The 16,491-nt window shown below is 31.5% G+C and overlaps 1 non-coding gene across 1 annotated transcript; it reads right to left on the minus strand.

The window, feature by feature from the left end:
- Positions 1 to 15,280: 15,280 nt before the first annotated feature.
- On the minus strand, positions 15,281 to 15,387 carry LOC112499146 (small nucleolar RNA R71). The gene has a single exon (XR_003066669.1). It is a non-coding gene; the product is annotated as a small nucleolar RNA R71 (small nucleolar RNA).
- Between the last annotated feature and the right edge of the window lie 1,104 nt (positions 15,388 to 16,491).

Here is a 16,491-nt window from a genome sequence, read left to right on the forward strand (position 1 = left end):
CTCTTGTTCCAACTAACTCGCATGAAAGAGTTACGTGGGAGAATGATTGCATGGTTTGCATGGGCATGGTTTGCATGGTCAATCAAAGTCCACAAGCTTGCTGCTAGGCTTTGAAACTCTAGCTGACCTCCTTGGTTGTCTAACAGGATGTGGTTTCTCCTTGGTGATACAGATATTCATTTCTCTTCATTCTGGCTTGTGCCTATCCATTAATGCTCTCGAGTCTAGACTATTCCTGTTGCGGATAATAAATTACATCTTTACAAATCGCCTGCCTGATGTGAAGAATGATCTGGGGCAGTATTCTGATTGAGACAAATCATGAAACATTTTGCAGTATTTATCAAACACCTTGCATTGGTTAACTTTAGCCGTCCCTTAATTCTTATTGAAGATTTTACGTCGGTTTTACAATGTTCTGCTTTAAAAAGTTTATGGGGTTCAAAAATCATATTTGGTGAAAATAAAATGTGATGAATCAAGAATGCGTGACCCTTGTTTTTATTAAGCCAAATCTCAATTTTGACCGGGGTACAAGGATTATAGTCTTCCTACCTCCCAACATAAATGGCTCAAGCCCAGTCAAAATTTGACCCAGTAAGACTTTTAAATTAAACCAATATTATTGCATTTTAGTAAGCAAATACTACTAAATAAAAGATGATTAGACTTGTTAAAAACCATCCCATTTAATTGACATTCTATTTGATGTTGTAATTTAAAAGGTTGTTTGTTTTTACTTCTAAAATTTTAATTTAGCTTAATTAAGATGTTTTGATATTTTGATTTGTTTATTTTTATATCTGAAGTCTTATTATAAGACATATTTATCTAAACGGAAAAAATAAATTTTTTTCTGTTGTATGAATGATAAAATGTCTGAACAGAAATCATCTTTTTTTTCTCACAGACACCTCATTAAATGTATTTATTTCCTACTAACTATTCAATCATATTAGAATTTCCCTCAATCTCAAGTTTTACTAGGTATTAAATACTTAAACAAACATTCAATTTGAATTTTAAGAAAATTCTTTTATTATTAGATAACACTTTTTTTTTTATAAATATTATGTTAAATTATAAAAAATAATTTTACCAAAATAATTTTTGTCAATTATATATCAAATGCTTACCTTATAAATATTTTTTTTATAAGACCTTATAAATATTTATAATACATAAAAGATATTGTGCTATATAACACCGTAAATATATACATATTTAAACTTCAAGTATATATATCACTTTCGAGATCATAACTGTAAAAATATTAGATGTAAGATATTTTGAGTTTATTTTTATTTTGACATATGTATTCAGATCAATTTAAACTTCAGTAACATTCAGACCCATTCATATATCAAATAAAAAAACAAACGCTACCTAAGTTAGCCCAAGATGAATGTCATGCTTTCTTTGTTAATTACTTATTTGCTCATAAGTTAGTAAATGCTCTAATGATCAGTTTCAATGTTATGGAGTGGTAAAATAAATTTACAAAGAAAAATAATCATTCCACAAATAATTTATTGAATTAATTGTGACAAAAAAAATTAATGATCAAACATAACAAACAAACTTCGTTGGTTAATTAACATTACTAATAAAGTTGATAAATATCTACTTGAAAAATGGACTACCATGGCAGAAAATATCTGTCATTCCACATCCCTTATAACATAATTTTTATTTGTTATTATAGCCCATGTGATAAATTCAGGACAGTATTTTGTTATTTTAGCCCATGTGATAAATTCAGGATAGTATTTTATCTATCATATATTCCCATGATAGTGCGCATCTATCACACGTGTCACGAACGTACAAGCGACGTTGTTTCACAAGTCTTTCGGAAATTAATTAGAAATTTTAGCAAGTAATCTAAATTGTTTTGAATTTGATGGGTTTCTTCAAAGCCTGTCATATATTAATGATTTGCTTTCTATGTCATGAGGCTTAAGGTTTAAAAAATAAAATTATTATTTTCTAATTTTGAAATTATGATAATATTGCTTATTATTTAAATTTCAAAATTTTGAAATAAAAATAGCAAATACCACATTGTAAAACTTGAATTTACCGAAATAAAAATTACATTCAAATTCATAAAAAAATCAAATACAGATATCATCAAACACTAGAAATTTCAATCACTTGAAACTCCCAACAAATAGCATCATCAAAATGCATGGGGAATCAAATCCAACAAATAGCATCATCAAAATACATGGTGAATTAAATTTGTAACAATATCTCATAAATCCTTTACAATATCCAATCACCAACCCATCATCACTAGAAAAACAATTAATCCATGAAAAAAAAATGACACTGATAGTACATTTTCAAAAGCCACTAACATCACCTAAAACACCGATTACATTAAGATGAGTACCAAAAAAGTACAGATTAACGTATTGGCCACTTACAGTTAATCAAATTCATAATAAAGTTCATCAATGTCTAATTGATTTAATCAGCTTTGACACTAAAGAGAAAATGAGGATAAACAACCTAAAAGAAAAAAAAAATACATTAGACAATTGACATAATGAAGCTGTAAGCCCCACAAGCTGTAAAAGAGAAATAGCGAAGAAAATAAAAATGATGCTATAGTAGTAAAACCTGAGTGCTTATATAGCAGTGACAATTGAGTAGATATTCATAAGAGTTGTTGGATTAGTAAAGATTAAGTATAAATAAAATATTGCACAATAGAGTACATATTAAAGAGAAATATAAAACCAAGCGAAATACCAAAGCCCCGAAAAGGGAAATTTAGTCTAGCCTTCTACTTATTTCAATTTTTAATTTCTAGAAGCACCAAACTTTTAAAGAGTGTTTTTCAACGACTACAAATTAATTAATGCACAACATCTAATAACATAACAACCTTCCATACATAATTAAATAAAATCCATCAAAATCAAGCTAATACAATGAAAGGAAAAAGTTTTAAAAATCCAAAAGATATGAGGAAATATAGAAAATTCTGGAACCACCAGAATCTTCCCATCCTACCAACCGTAATACCATGATTGTAGGCTTAATACCATGATTTCATCACACAAAGCAAGGGCACAATTATGTGAACCAATCACATCCCACTTCACACAACTCATTACATACCCTACCTCAAGGCATTACCTGAAGAACAAAATACTCCAAAAAAATCATGAAAATCATTTGGCTTGGAAAGATCAACAGAAAATAAAATCATGTCAGCAAAGTGTTGCAGCAACGATATCAACACCATTTCAAATTAACTAGGATAGAATCTCACTAGGGGAGTCCAATATTATCATCAAACCTTAGACTTCTATAAAGTTTCACCAGATGGAGCAAACCAGGCACTTTCCTGTACAATAATGATGTATATATCAGTATTGAGAACTAGTAAATGCAACATGGTCCACAAACCAAAACATTTCAAACCTGATAGTAAACAAATATTCAATTGACAATAGTCTATCTACTCTTGGGAACTCATGGCTCTGCAAGGGTCTATTATTATGTTCATATTCATTTATCAATTTAGGCGGAAAGTCCAGTTGGTTTTGTTTGAAAGTTTTAAGTTAAATGATTTTTCCTTCTCCAGCAGTAAGTCTTGTTATGGGAAGACTTGTATGGCTCATGGAAAAACATATGGGTTTGGACTTTATAAGTCATAGTATGGTGAATTATAAGGACTGATTCATTTGGTTTCACGGTTAGTCCATTTAGCTAGATTAAACTTTTATGGTTTCTGGGAGGGTAGGCTTATGTAGATCTAAGGTGAAATTTGGTTCCACCTGGATAACTATATGCCCTTGATTGAGTCCCATTTCTATTGCTGAGATCAAAGCCTTTTTAAAAGTCCGCCATCTTGTACCAATGATTACCAGGAAAAACGTAACATTTTTACCTCCAAGCAACAATAATTGTAGTCCGATTTTGATGGCACCGAGATGTGTCCCTTGTAACCTTTATTCCTATATATTTTAATGTCTTGTTTAGAAAGAATAGAAAAGTAGGTTTCTTTGAAACTGGAAGAAATAGATTGTACAAGAACCTTAGAGGCTTTATAAACAGATTTAGGTTATGTTGTCTAAAAGTAACAATAGCTTTTATGGAAGAGACCAGTGTGTTCACATCATAAAACTTATAAGGATTTAATAGATCTACTTTGAAGGATTGAATGGATTTTTGGTTGTTTTCTTCTTGGGTCTCAAAGTGGAAGTTTATTTTGGAGGAATGACTATTTGAAGAAAAAGAGGGGGAGGGAGCTCCCATACTAGAAGTATGTATTCCAAATTGAGTTATGTCTTGGTTATCCATGGTTCTAGACTGCTCTAATCATGGATCTTAATAAAATTTAATAAAATTTATGATTTATAAAATTAACCTAAATATCAAAATTTCTCTATAAATTTACCTCCACTCAAATAAGATTTTTTTTAAATTGATATGAAAATAAAGGAATTTTATTATTGAGCGGGGTCAATTACCCACACTGTCCCCTATGTAAATCCGCCACTGGTTGGGACTTCATTAATTAATTAATTATAAAAAAATTATTACAGTATGCATATTTTTTCAACGTAATTATACCATTAAGTCTGACATTCAGGATCACCATTTTCGTTAATCGCACATGCATTTGTTCAAGAGTCTTTGGATTTGATCGACTTCAATCTTTCATATATATACACTTCTTTAAAGCAGAGTTTTTTCAGGATTTATGGGATTCTATGGCTCAGAAAGGCTTCCATATCGTTTGTTGGCAGTACCATTTAGAACCATTAAATTTTTGCGGTTACGAATTAGTTAAAGCTTCTTTAATTAATGATTATCAAAATTTATTTTGTTGGTTAATTAATCCCCATCAACTCAAGCCTGTTGGTAGGTCATGAATTTAATGTACTTTCATTGTGTAGATATGCAGCGTACGTGTCTCTATAAACTCACTAATAATAAAGAGACAGACTAAGCAAAAGCAGTTGGCTTTTTAATTTACAACTTATTGCAATCGTTGAATAGCTTGCTGCTGAATGTTATTGCCTTCATTTTGAGGCAATAATATTCACCTACTTTCGCCCTTTACAATTGAACCCATTAATTTGCATGTGGTGCACTCTGCTAGTTGATCATTTTAATACATATGCATCTCTATTCTCTCGTTTTCTCTCAAAAATATGGAGGCAGAAACAACTCCGTTATGTATAAACCTCAGCAAATATAGGAAGAGAAGACGGTACCGGAGACTGAACGGTGTAATCATCGTCAATAATAAGGAAAACCTGAAGATTTCTGTGTGTCATAAGATTCATCAAAGATTTCGGAAGATTCAACTGATTCCGAAACGATTTAGAGATTCTTATGAGGAGATGATGCTTCGTTTTGCTAGACACGTTGCCCAGTTGAATAATGGTAATATCTACTTATTGATGAAGAGGGATCACGACGATAAGCAACTCGGCCTTTGAAAGGTTCTTTAATCCGGGATCAATATATATTTAGGAAAGAAAATAATCAATGTTTTGTCATTCAAGTCTGGTTGGATGCAGATCTTGTTGTAAAGAAGTGTTCGATGTTTGTCGTTCAATTCTTTGGTAAAGTTGATTCTTCTCCACCTTGGATGCTTCATAGTTGGTGATCACTTAATTGTAAGTCCCTACTCTCCCCGTATTTATTTGAGATTTTCACACTTACAGGGAGAATAATACTACAATAATGTTGCTAATTGTCTTGTCAATCTCGGTTTGCTATGTGTTAATTTTTCTTGGTGTGTTGCTAATTCTCGTCAATCTTGATTTGCTTTGTGTTAATTTCACAAGGTGGTCGGATCCCCATTTGAATATGTATGCTTTTACTTCCTCTGACGCTAATGGTTTTCCGAATATCAGTTCAGCTAGATTGTTCTTCCTTATTCTTTTGTTTGTTTTATCTGTTATAAACTCTTATAATATATTTCTATTAAGGGGAAGGCTCGATCATGATGACCTTCTTGTTCGTTGGTTTTGTTACTCTTTCCATTTTTCTTAATTTTTAATAAATTCATCACTTTGATGAGGGCGAATTATTACCCAAAAGAAGTTTCACTTTGATGAGGACTAATAATTACCCAAAAAAATTAGCCTAGCCGCGATCTAGGCTCCTCTTGTACCAAATAATAATAATAATAATAATAATAATAATTACCCAAAAAAAAAATTACCTTATTAGATATATTGAATGCATAGAAATGAGAATGGAGTAAATGTCCCTTAAATATTAGTGAGACTAAAAATTTGGTCAGTACTTTATAAGATTTAATATATACTAGTCCCAATAGTTGTATAATTATAAACCAATCTTAGTAACCATCTAATTGTAATGTATATTAGTCCTAATATTTGTATAATTATAAATCAATTTTAGTAATTGTTTAATTGTAAATATCGGTTATAAATGTAATCTTAATTGTAATCTAATTGAAAAATCAGTGTTAAAAAAAAGAAAAAAAAAGAAAACGATAGATTGCTCTTTCAGGAAATAAAATCTAATTAATGCAGATAAACGGTCATGGGCAGGCATACATACAATTTTTTTTAACAATACTTTAATATCATCATTAATATTGGAAAAAGTTAATCAGTTAACGGTATTTCTCTTATTTCTACGTATATTATAGGAGATTGTTGCCTGCCTTAATTGAGATTGAAGGACAGTCTATTTGGAACGGTTGAAACAATGTAATTGTTAAGAATATTATTTTCAAATGCATTACTGGAAACACCCTCACAGGCAGAGATACCTGGATTACCTCGCGATAGGCCGTCCTAACTGGGTGTGAGGCTGCAGCCAATTCAAAATACAGTAAAACTTCCTCGGGATCATATTATTGGGACCAAATTAATTTTATTACTATAAGTAAGTTATAGTTACAAAAATTAATGTTTTGACTTAATTATTCCACCTATCCTTAGTGTAAATAATATAGAGGTAATTAAAGTATGCACTACATTAATAATTAATTAAAAGAACATGTCAAATTCAATATATAAATTTTGATAAAAAAGCTATAGATAGTTTCAAAAAAATAGTACATTTACTATATAGTATTATACAAAGTTATCTTTAAAGTCTAAATTTTTTATTTCTTTTTTATACTTTTCTCTTAATATAAATTCCATGAATACTGTATATTCTATAAATCATTGTTCCAAACAATTTTTTTTTAAAAAAATTGTTCTATCTTGAGCCTTTAATGTAATAGAAAATATATTTTTTTGAATATACAAATTATTATTATTATTATTATTATTATTATTATTATTATTATGTGGAGACAAGTTTCTTAAGATAAGATCTAAAACAATTGTAACTTATTATAATATAGAGTTTATTTCTTATTTATAACTTATCTTATGATTATATAGAAGTTATTCCTATATAGAGTGATAATCTCTCGCGGGTGCACGGCCAATTGAAAAATCAAGACCCAAATGCTTCGCGATTCCCCTATCAGTCCATAATGAACGAAATCCTGCATAAGCTTAGCAAAGTATCACAGGTAGGCATTACAATCCACTTTATATCTAAACTGTTGAAAAAAAAAAAAAATGCTCCAGCAACAAATACGATCCAACAACATTAACCAACAATAACTAGCACAACGACTAATTTATAAAGGACATAAACATAAAGAAAATAAACGCAAAAAGTTTAATGTGGTTAGATAAATTTACTTATATCCATGCCTCCAAATAATTAAAGCGTAAGGATAAGCGTAACAACATCCACACCTTCAAGTAATTTAAATTTAAACATCCTACTAATATCAAATCTTATATTTCAAGGCTCTGAAAATAAATATTGAGTTCAAGGTCTCAACGACATACACATATTCAAGATGACGTATTATTATATCTCATTAATTTATATTAAATTAATATTATTTAGATTTTTTTATATTTTTATATTTTATTGTTAGTTATCACGTAGCGGGTTTTCACTTTTTTTTAGTAAAGTGAGGCCCGGCGAGCCGCCACAAACTCCCACTGGCAACCGCATGCCACCGTAGGCTGCCATGTTATGATGAATTTTGAGTAAAATTGTGATACATTGAAACCTTCCTCATCGGACCTACCAATAGTATAAATATCATAAAAAAATGAGCTTCCATTTGCCCCATAGATTTATTTTTAAAGTTTTTAAATCTATAATTTTGACTACAGATATGTAGTGAATGGGAGGTTTATTTTCAGTGATAATTTTATTGTTACATAGCTCCAACAATGTTGATTCCCATAATACCAAAATTTTTCTCTGAACTCACCTGAATGTGACGGGTGCTCTGGCGGCCAACGACCGATGAACTATCACGGACGGTTCCTTATCATCAGCGATTGCAATTTCAGTTGCAAATATTACTTAATAATATGTTATATATTATTTTATATGATTTATTAATTATAATGATTTGAAACAAATAAAAAGGATATGAAAGATGATAGCGCATTAGGGCTCAAGCAAAACCATTGGAGGTGCTGGGTTACATAATGCTCTTTCCAACTGTCTGCTCAAAACATTGATGAATGAAATTTTTTGTCATATATTCTTTTTTGATAAGTTTGATTGGTCTCTAGTCTAGTTTTAGAGTTGTCAATACGTTCATTCAACAAAATTCTGATCCATTTAATTTACAGAAATTATCAATTTGTCGCCAAAATTTTCGGAAGTCAATTCCCATTAAAAGAACTCTGATAATAATTCAAACCCACTTAACTTTTCATCTTTTTCTTTTTATCAATTTGTCACCAAATCTTTAAGTCTATTTTATCCTTAAGCTGTATAAGTGTGTAGAAGACGATTTTTTCAATTCAAATAAAAAAATTACAAAAATAACTATTTATAAAATTTCCTTGAACAAGTTAATAGGTTTTTTTTCGAATAAATTAAAATTAAAAGGGAAAATTGTACGGGTACAAAATAAATTGAACAAATAGAAATAATTGAGTCCTAAAACTAATAGGTTTATTTATTCGAATAGATTGAAATTAAAAGGGCAAATTGAATGGGTACCAAATATTTTTCAGAGAAGCTGTATTTGATGATTTTTTTTTTTGATAAGGTATTTGATGATTTTTTCTTACAATAGTTTCGTTTTGCCTAAAGAAATCCTATTAATAGAATATCTTAAACACCGTTATGATGTCAATATTTCATTAATGGTACTAACGAGTCAGTGTTAAATTGACAAAGCTGAAAATAGCTAGTTTTAAATTTGAGCTATTGTAAACAATTTTTGGTGGGGAATTATTAAAATGGCGATGATTTGGCCCAAATAAATTAGATTACAGAAGTCCCTCAAATACTATTATGATATCACTGTTTTATGTATACTAATAATTTGATGGCAAACTGATAATTTCCCTTTCATGACAATATATTCCTTAAGCCCATTAAGACCGGCACAATGGAATATATAACGAGGACTTTGACAGCTTAGCATTACGAGCAATTTGATGTCAAGAATGTTGAGACTTGAGAATAATAGGCACTTAAAGACTTTGAAGATAGAACGTTTGGTAGACATATTCGCTACGCACTAATTTTTTTTTTTTCTCTTGTGTACAAATTTTTCTTTATGTTCACTTGTAAATATCCAATGGCTTGTCAATTTGTTTACTATAACAGATTGAGTATCTGTTACGAGCTTTCTTGTATTATTGACTTTATGATGAAATGGAACTTGTGAGTACTATGAAAATATTAAAATAAAAAGACCTTCCCCAGTATATATATATATATTTGAAGTAATCGGCTAATAGCAAAGCACTAAAACTTTACATGCATCCTCATTAAAAAATACAAGATGAATTTCTCTATGTTTCTTCGTTCTCTGTTTCTCGCCATACTCATCTCCTCCATCTTGGTCATACAGGGAGTTGCAGGTATGGTTTAAACAATGATTTTTAATTTGTATGAACATATATATTAAACAAGAAATATTGAATAGTGATCATGGGTTGATGTAATATATATCGTAGCTAAATAGGTTTAGTTGAAGTCTCTTTGAATAATTGATTCCATGCTTTGAATTTTCTATCCTTTTAGGCAAGGATTCCTTCCTTACTTTAAACGGTAGTTAGATTTATATAGATAAGGCCTTGTTTTGTATTAAATATATTAAAAATGATTAAGGAACACAACCGTGAAAAAAAATTTATCTTTTAATGAATTAATCAATTCTTCTTAATTTAATGATTTTACTTTATCATTTAAAAAAAAATCTCGAAATTTACTAAAAACAACAATTTTTTGTAATGATTTTGTCTTGGTTTTGTTCTTCTAAGTTATTTTCATGAAGAATTACAATTAAATACCTAAGTATGGATTTTGAATTTGTTTACAAAGTAACTATCATTATTTTATCATTAATTACAAAGGATTTGGAATTAGTTATGATGAGCTTTTTATATATAGTATTGTGATCGGTGGTTCTTGAATAAAAAAAATAATGTGATTAAGTTTTAACCGTACATTGTTACATATGTACGTATGGAAGAAGATTACAAAAAGGTTTGTACAACTCAACTCAACATTAGTTAGATCAAAATTCCATTGAAAATGCTCGACCTTCTCATATTGTTTCTCTAGGTACTTTTGTAATATCCCACGTCACTAGTGAGCGATTTCTTGGATTGGTTTATAAGTCGTAGGCTCCGCTAAGTAAGTGAAAGGTTTTTAGGTTGCAAAGCCCTATAACAAAATTGTGACAGGATGTATACCCAAAGCGAATAATATCTACCTAATGTGTGGATGGATATGTTAATTATATGATTTCATTTTGTTCTGTTTCCAATGACCTTCACGAGGACACGAGCTCCTCAAAGGGAAAGTATGTAATATCCCACGTTACTAACAAGTGAGTTTCTAAAATGTTTTATAAGTTGTGGGCTCTCCTAACAAAGTAGGTGCGTTTTGGGTTATAAAACCCAATAACAAAACTGTGGCGGGTTATGTATTCAAAGCAAATAATATCTATTTAGTTGTTAGGCTCGAACTGTCAATTTTATATAGATTTTGCAATTATCTTATTTATGTTATTCATTTTCTCCAATTTAAAAACAAATATGAGACTAAAGATACAATTTTTTTGTGCAAACTATTATGTACAAATTTTACAAACCAAATGTGAAATGAAAATATTGGAGGAAGGAAAGCATAAAAGTTCAATGCAAATAATAGTATTACTATTTTTTTTTTCTTCTCCAAGGAGGAAAAAAAAAAAAGGATTTGGTTCTCTCTAAATTACTTAGTTTTGTTTTTTTCAAAACGAAAACGCAACTTAAATCTAATTTTTAAGAGTGTTAAGACCTGGGTTATGAGCAGCACGGCAATGCGAAAAGAAAAAGGAAATGTCTTTCTCTAAGTACATGTAGACAGATGTATGCAGATGCATGCAAGGAAAAGTAAAATGTCTTTCTACATCCTCATCCATAGACTTCAATTAGCTTCCTCATTAACTGCAGTTAAGTCCTAGAATTGAAAATGCTGAACCATTTAGAATAAAAAAATTTAATGGATCATCAATTAATTTTCTGAATCAAGAGAACATTCTAATCCTAACCCTAATTTCCTTTAGCCCAAATGTTTTGACGTCATTTTTATTCTCCCACGTCACAATTAAATTATAAACAAATATGTATGCAATTAATGTTCGAATTTCTCTTTGGAACTTCTGCAGATGCCAGGCTGATATTTACAGTTCGTAAAGTCTGGCCAAGCCCACCTCCTCCACCTCTGATAGACAATGCACCAACACAATCCATTTTACCCATGGAACAAGGATCATGATTCAGCCTTATATATTTATTAGTTTATGTTGTATTCTTGGAAGGATGTGATATTGTGACATCTGAATCTTACGGCTAAGTGTAAGCCAAGAAATAATTATAAGTTACTATTTTTATGTAAAACAAATTGATTGTTTCTCAAATTAATCTCCAATTGTTTTACTTTGTATATTTATTTTGTCCACTTAGTTAAAAGTCTAACACCAATTTCATGATCCAATTGCACTTGTCCAAACTCAATCTATGGAAGTTTCAAGAATTGTGTAGAGAATAAGAGATGACTAATCTAAAAAATATCTAATGGATGTGGAAATATCTAAATCTAGAAAACTCTTGAATATTTGGTGATATCTGTAAAATGTGATTGTTAAATTTTTTTAATTTAATATTTGAGTGGTTAGTATTAGTTCTAGTATACTATAAATGCCCATTAACTCTTTGTTATAGGCATCAAGTGTAAGAGTGAAGAATTAGAAGAGAGAAAGAAGAGTGAGCCGTGAGTGTTGTAGCGTCTCTCCTACAAAATATTGATAAAGTCCATTAGTTTAGTAAAATTTTTCTACTGTCCATATAGTTTTAGTTTTGACTAGTTTAGTCCTCTTTAGTTTTCAACAATTAGTATAAGGGCGTGGTTGGTCGGGGACCACTGTAGCAGTGCTGTCGAAATTTCATAACAGTCAAGGACTATCGTGGAAAAGCTGTAAGAGTATAGGAGGGCGATCGAAAATAATTTGGTGGAGCTTCATTGAATCGTGAGGAGTTTAAAACTCTGTAAGTTCGTTGGTGAAAATCGAGTTTGTTTGGCATTGTCAAAGTCTTGAAAACGTGATGATTGACATTCAAGTAGTTGGAGAAGTAAAGAAGCTCAACAACAAAAATTTTAATACATGGGCAACATTGATGGAATCCTACTTACAAGATCAAGACCTTTGGGAGATTGTTTGTGACAACGATGTGAAACCACCAACTGAGAATTCTGCTTTGAAGAAGTGGAATATTAAAGCTGGGAAGGCCATGTTCGCCATGAAGAGTACTATTAAAGAAGAAATGCTGTAACAATTGAAGAAGAGATGCTATAACACATTAAAAAGGTTAAAACGCCTAAGAAAGCTTGGGACACATTTGCAATGATTTTTTTGAAGAACAATGTACGGCTACAACTTCTAGAGAATGAGCTACTGTCAATTTCACAACGAAGCATGACAATTAATGAGTACTCCAATAAGGTAAAGTCCTTATGTTGCAAAATTTCTAGGTTAGATCCTATTGCTGTAATTTCTGAATCTAGAATGAAGAGAATTATTGTTTATGATTTGAGACCCAAGTTTACAAGCTTTGTGATAACTTTATCAAATGAGAGTTATTATGGCACTTCTAAACTTAAATCAATAATACTTAGAGAGTAAATAATGTGTTTTTATTGCACTCTTGTTATATTTTGCTTAAACAATTATCTTAGTTTATTCTTCATAAATTTTGTTTGCTTTAGAATAAATTGTGTGCTTAAATCATATGCATAATTGTAGGTGACAGGAAGCTCAAATTTTAAGGAATGAATGCTAATGCAATAGGCCTACAAAAGATGAAAAAGAGTTTGGCTACAAAAGAATTGAAACGAATCTGGAACAGTGCAGTTGCTGTAGCAACCCCGGAACAACGACAGAGAAAATTCTGCAGAATCTTGCGATATGTAGTTTTCTAATTTAGAAGATACGCAACCTAAGCTTCCATTTACCCTAGTTTTCAACTATAAAAGGAGCACCCATCATAGGAAAGGGAGGGAGCCGTCAATCACGATTAAAAAGAAAAACAAGAAAGAAACAAAGAAGAAGATTGAAGAAAAGGACGCAAGTCTGCACCAATAACAAAATCTGTAGAATATTTAGAATTCAACTCTTGTTCCTCCTCTTTATTCTTTGGTTGGAAATATGTACTTGATGGCTGGAACTTTGTTGTTTGTTTTTCTTTTACAAGTTATGAACAAAATTTGATTGTAGTTGAGTGACAAATAATCTAGATGGGTTCTTGACTGTTCTTATGAGTTGCTGCATGCCTACTGTAGCACTTTGCTTTAATAAATCTTATTACATTCATTATTTCGGTTGGCCTCCCATTTAATGATACTAGTTAAGAGAGAGCCACAAAAGGGTCTGCCTTAGTGGAACTTATTAGAGCAATACTTGATCTTAAGTTGAGTTTCCTAAATTGAGTTTAACTTGAATCCCAAAAGGGCCACACTTGATTTAAGATTTGTGATGAATTAGATATATGGATTCACCTTGTAGGATAGAGAGAGCACATGCTTGCAATGTCGTATCTTGTGTTGACATAACAACTGGTCATTGTTAGGTTGCATAAAAGTATGAGAAGTCCAAAATGCGACATCTGAGGATGCAAGGCAATTCTGCCCGGTGCTGTAGCAACTGGTGTTAATTTGACAAGACAGTCACCCCATCGAGAGAGTTTGATAATTTAACTACTCCACTTCTATTGAATTCTCTTTGTGTTGAACGTATAATTTAATTTATAATTGCATTTTTACTTTATTGAATTGTTATTCTCATTAGTTAGTCAATCTTATTAATTTTATCAAGTTAAAATAGAAGAAATTTCACACTGTTGTGATTGCTGTAGCATTTATAGTATCATCAGTCCTTGTGGAGAAGATCTTGAACACTTGTTGTGTACACTTGCACATTGACACCAATAGCAATTGAGCTCAAAATATACAACAAGTTTTTGGTGCCATTGCCGGTGATTGATTGTTTATTTTCGAATTGTGAAATTAATTTCGACAGTGCTAAACTTTGATTTAATTTGTCCATTTTATTGACATATCAACTTTGCATGTTTAAATACAGACTCGTTGAATTTCAATTTGATCTAGAAATTGAAAGGATAGCAAGGAGATTGAGAAAAGCGCAAAGAAACTCGAAAACTGCTGTAAAAATGGATAATTTGCAAGATTTGAGAAACTTGGATCCTCACGGACCACTACAACCTGTCAATGTTCAAGAAGATCAAAATGGGTAAATTAATTAGAGACAACCAGGGAACAACAACATCATTTACATGGCAAATGACAGAGACAGAGCCATTAGAGATTATGCTGTATTAACTTCTCAAGTTGTACACCCTGGAATAGTCAGACCTAAAGTGGAAGTTGCCAACTTTGAACTCAAACCAGTGATGTTTCAGATGCTGCAAACAGTGGGGCAATTTAATAGATTGCCATTTGAAGATCCTCATCTTCATCTTAAGTTGTTCTTGGAGGTGAGTGATGCTTTTAAAATAGCTGGAGCATCACATGATGCATTGAGACATAGACTTTTCCTTACTCCCTAAGAGATCGAGCAAGAGCATGGTTGAATTCTTTACCATCTGATTCCATCACTACATGGAATGACTTGGCTGACAAATTTTTAATGAAATACTTCCCACCAACCAAGAATGCAAAATTGCAGAATGAAATCACCTCTTTTCATCAACTTGAAGATAAAAGTCTGTATGAGGCTTGGGAAAGATTTAAGGAGTTGCTCAGAAGATGTCCTCATCATGGCATTCCCTGTTGCATACAGCTAAAAACCTTTTACAATGGGCTGATCCAAGCACTAGATTGATGGTCGATACTTCAGCAAATTGAGCTCTATTATCTAAATCTTATACTGAAGCTTATGAAATTTTGGAAAGAATTGCTAATAAGAACTATCAGTGGCCATCAACTAGACAAACTACAATAAGAGGAGCAGTAGGGGTGCATAATATAGATGCAATTATGACATTATCAGCCCAAGTAACATCATTGACTAACATTGTGAAAGCTATGACCTCTGTTCCAGCAGCAGTAAAGCAAGTTGCTGAACTATCTTGTATGTATTGTGAAGATGAGTATTTATTGGACAACTGCCCAGGAAATCCAGCATCAGTAAATTATGTGGGCAACTTCAACCGACAGAACCAGAACAACCCATATTCCAATACTTACAACCCTGGATGGAAGAAACACCTAAATTTTTTATGGAGCAACCAGAATCAACATGCTCCAGCACTTAGTGGACAGAACAGACCTGTTTAGCCACCTGGTTTTCATCAGCAAAATCAAGGGCATAGATACACCAGCAATGATCAATTTAGTCCTTGGAAATACTTTTTAAGGAATACATCATGAAGAATGAAGTAATTGTGCGAAGTCAAGCTGTATCTCTGAGAAACCTTGAAAACTAAATTGGACAGCTTGCCACAGCAATGAGTAGCAGACCTCAAGGAAGTTTACCCAGCAACACAGAAGATCCAAGAAGAGAGGGTAAAGAGCATTGCAAAATGATCAACTTGAGATCTGGAAAGAACGTTGATATTCCTGTTGATGTGGCCAAAAAAATGTTGGAACCTACTTCCTCTCAAGAAGAACTTCAAGTTGAAAAAGAGTTACAGCAAACCAGTTGTAAAGATATTGGTGATAGTAGTCAAGTCCCAGCAACGCCAGAAGGAAATTACTCAACACTTGTTGAAGTAAATGCTACAACACCAGTAGTAACAACTTAGAATAAATCAAAGGAGCAATAATCTGTACCCCCTGGAGTTGTACAGCAATTTAGGTATCCACCTCATTTTCCACAAAGATTTCAAAAACAAAAACAAGACAAACAGTTCAGCAAATTCTTGGAAG

Source organism: Citrus sinensis, chromosome 1 (genome assembly GCF_022201045.2).
Source record: "Citrus sinensis cultivar Valencia sweet orange chromosome 1, DVS_A1.0, whole genome shotgun sequence".
In the NCBI taxonomy this organism is placed as follows: Eukaryota; Viridiplantae; Streptophyta; class Magnoliopsida; order Sapindales; family Rutaceae; genus Citrus; species Citrus sinensis.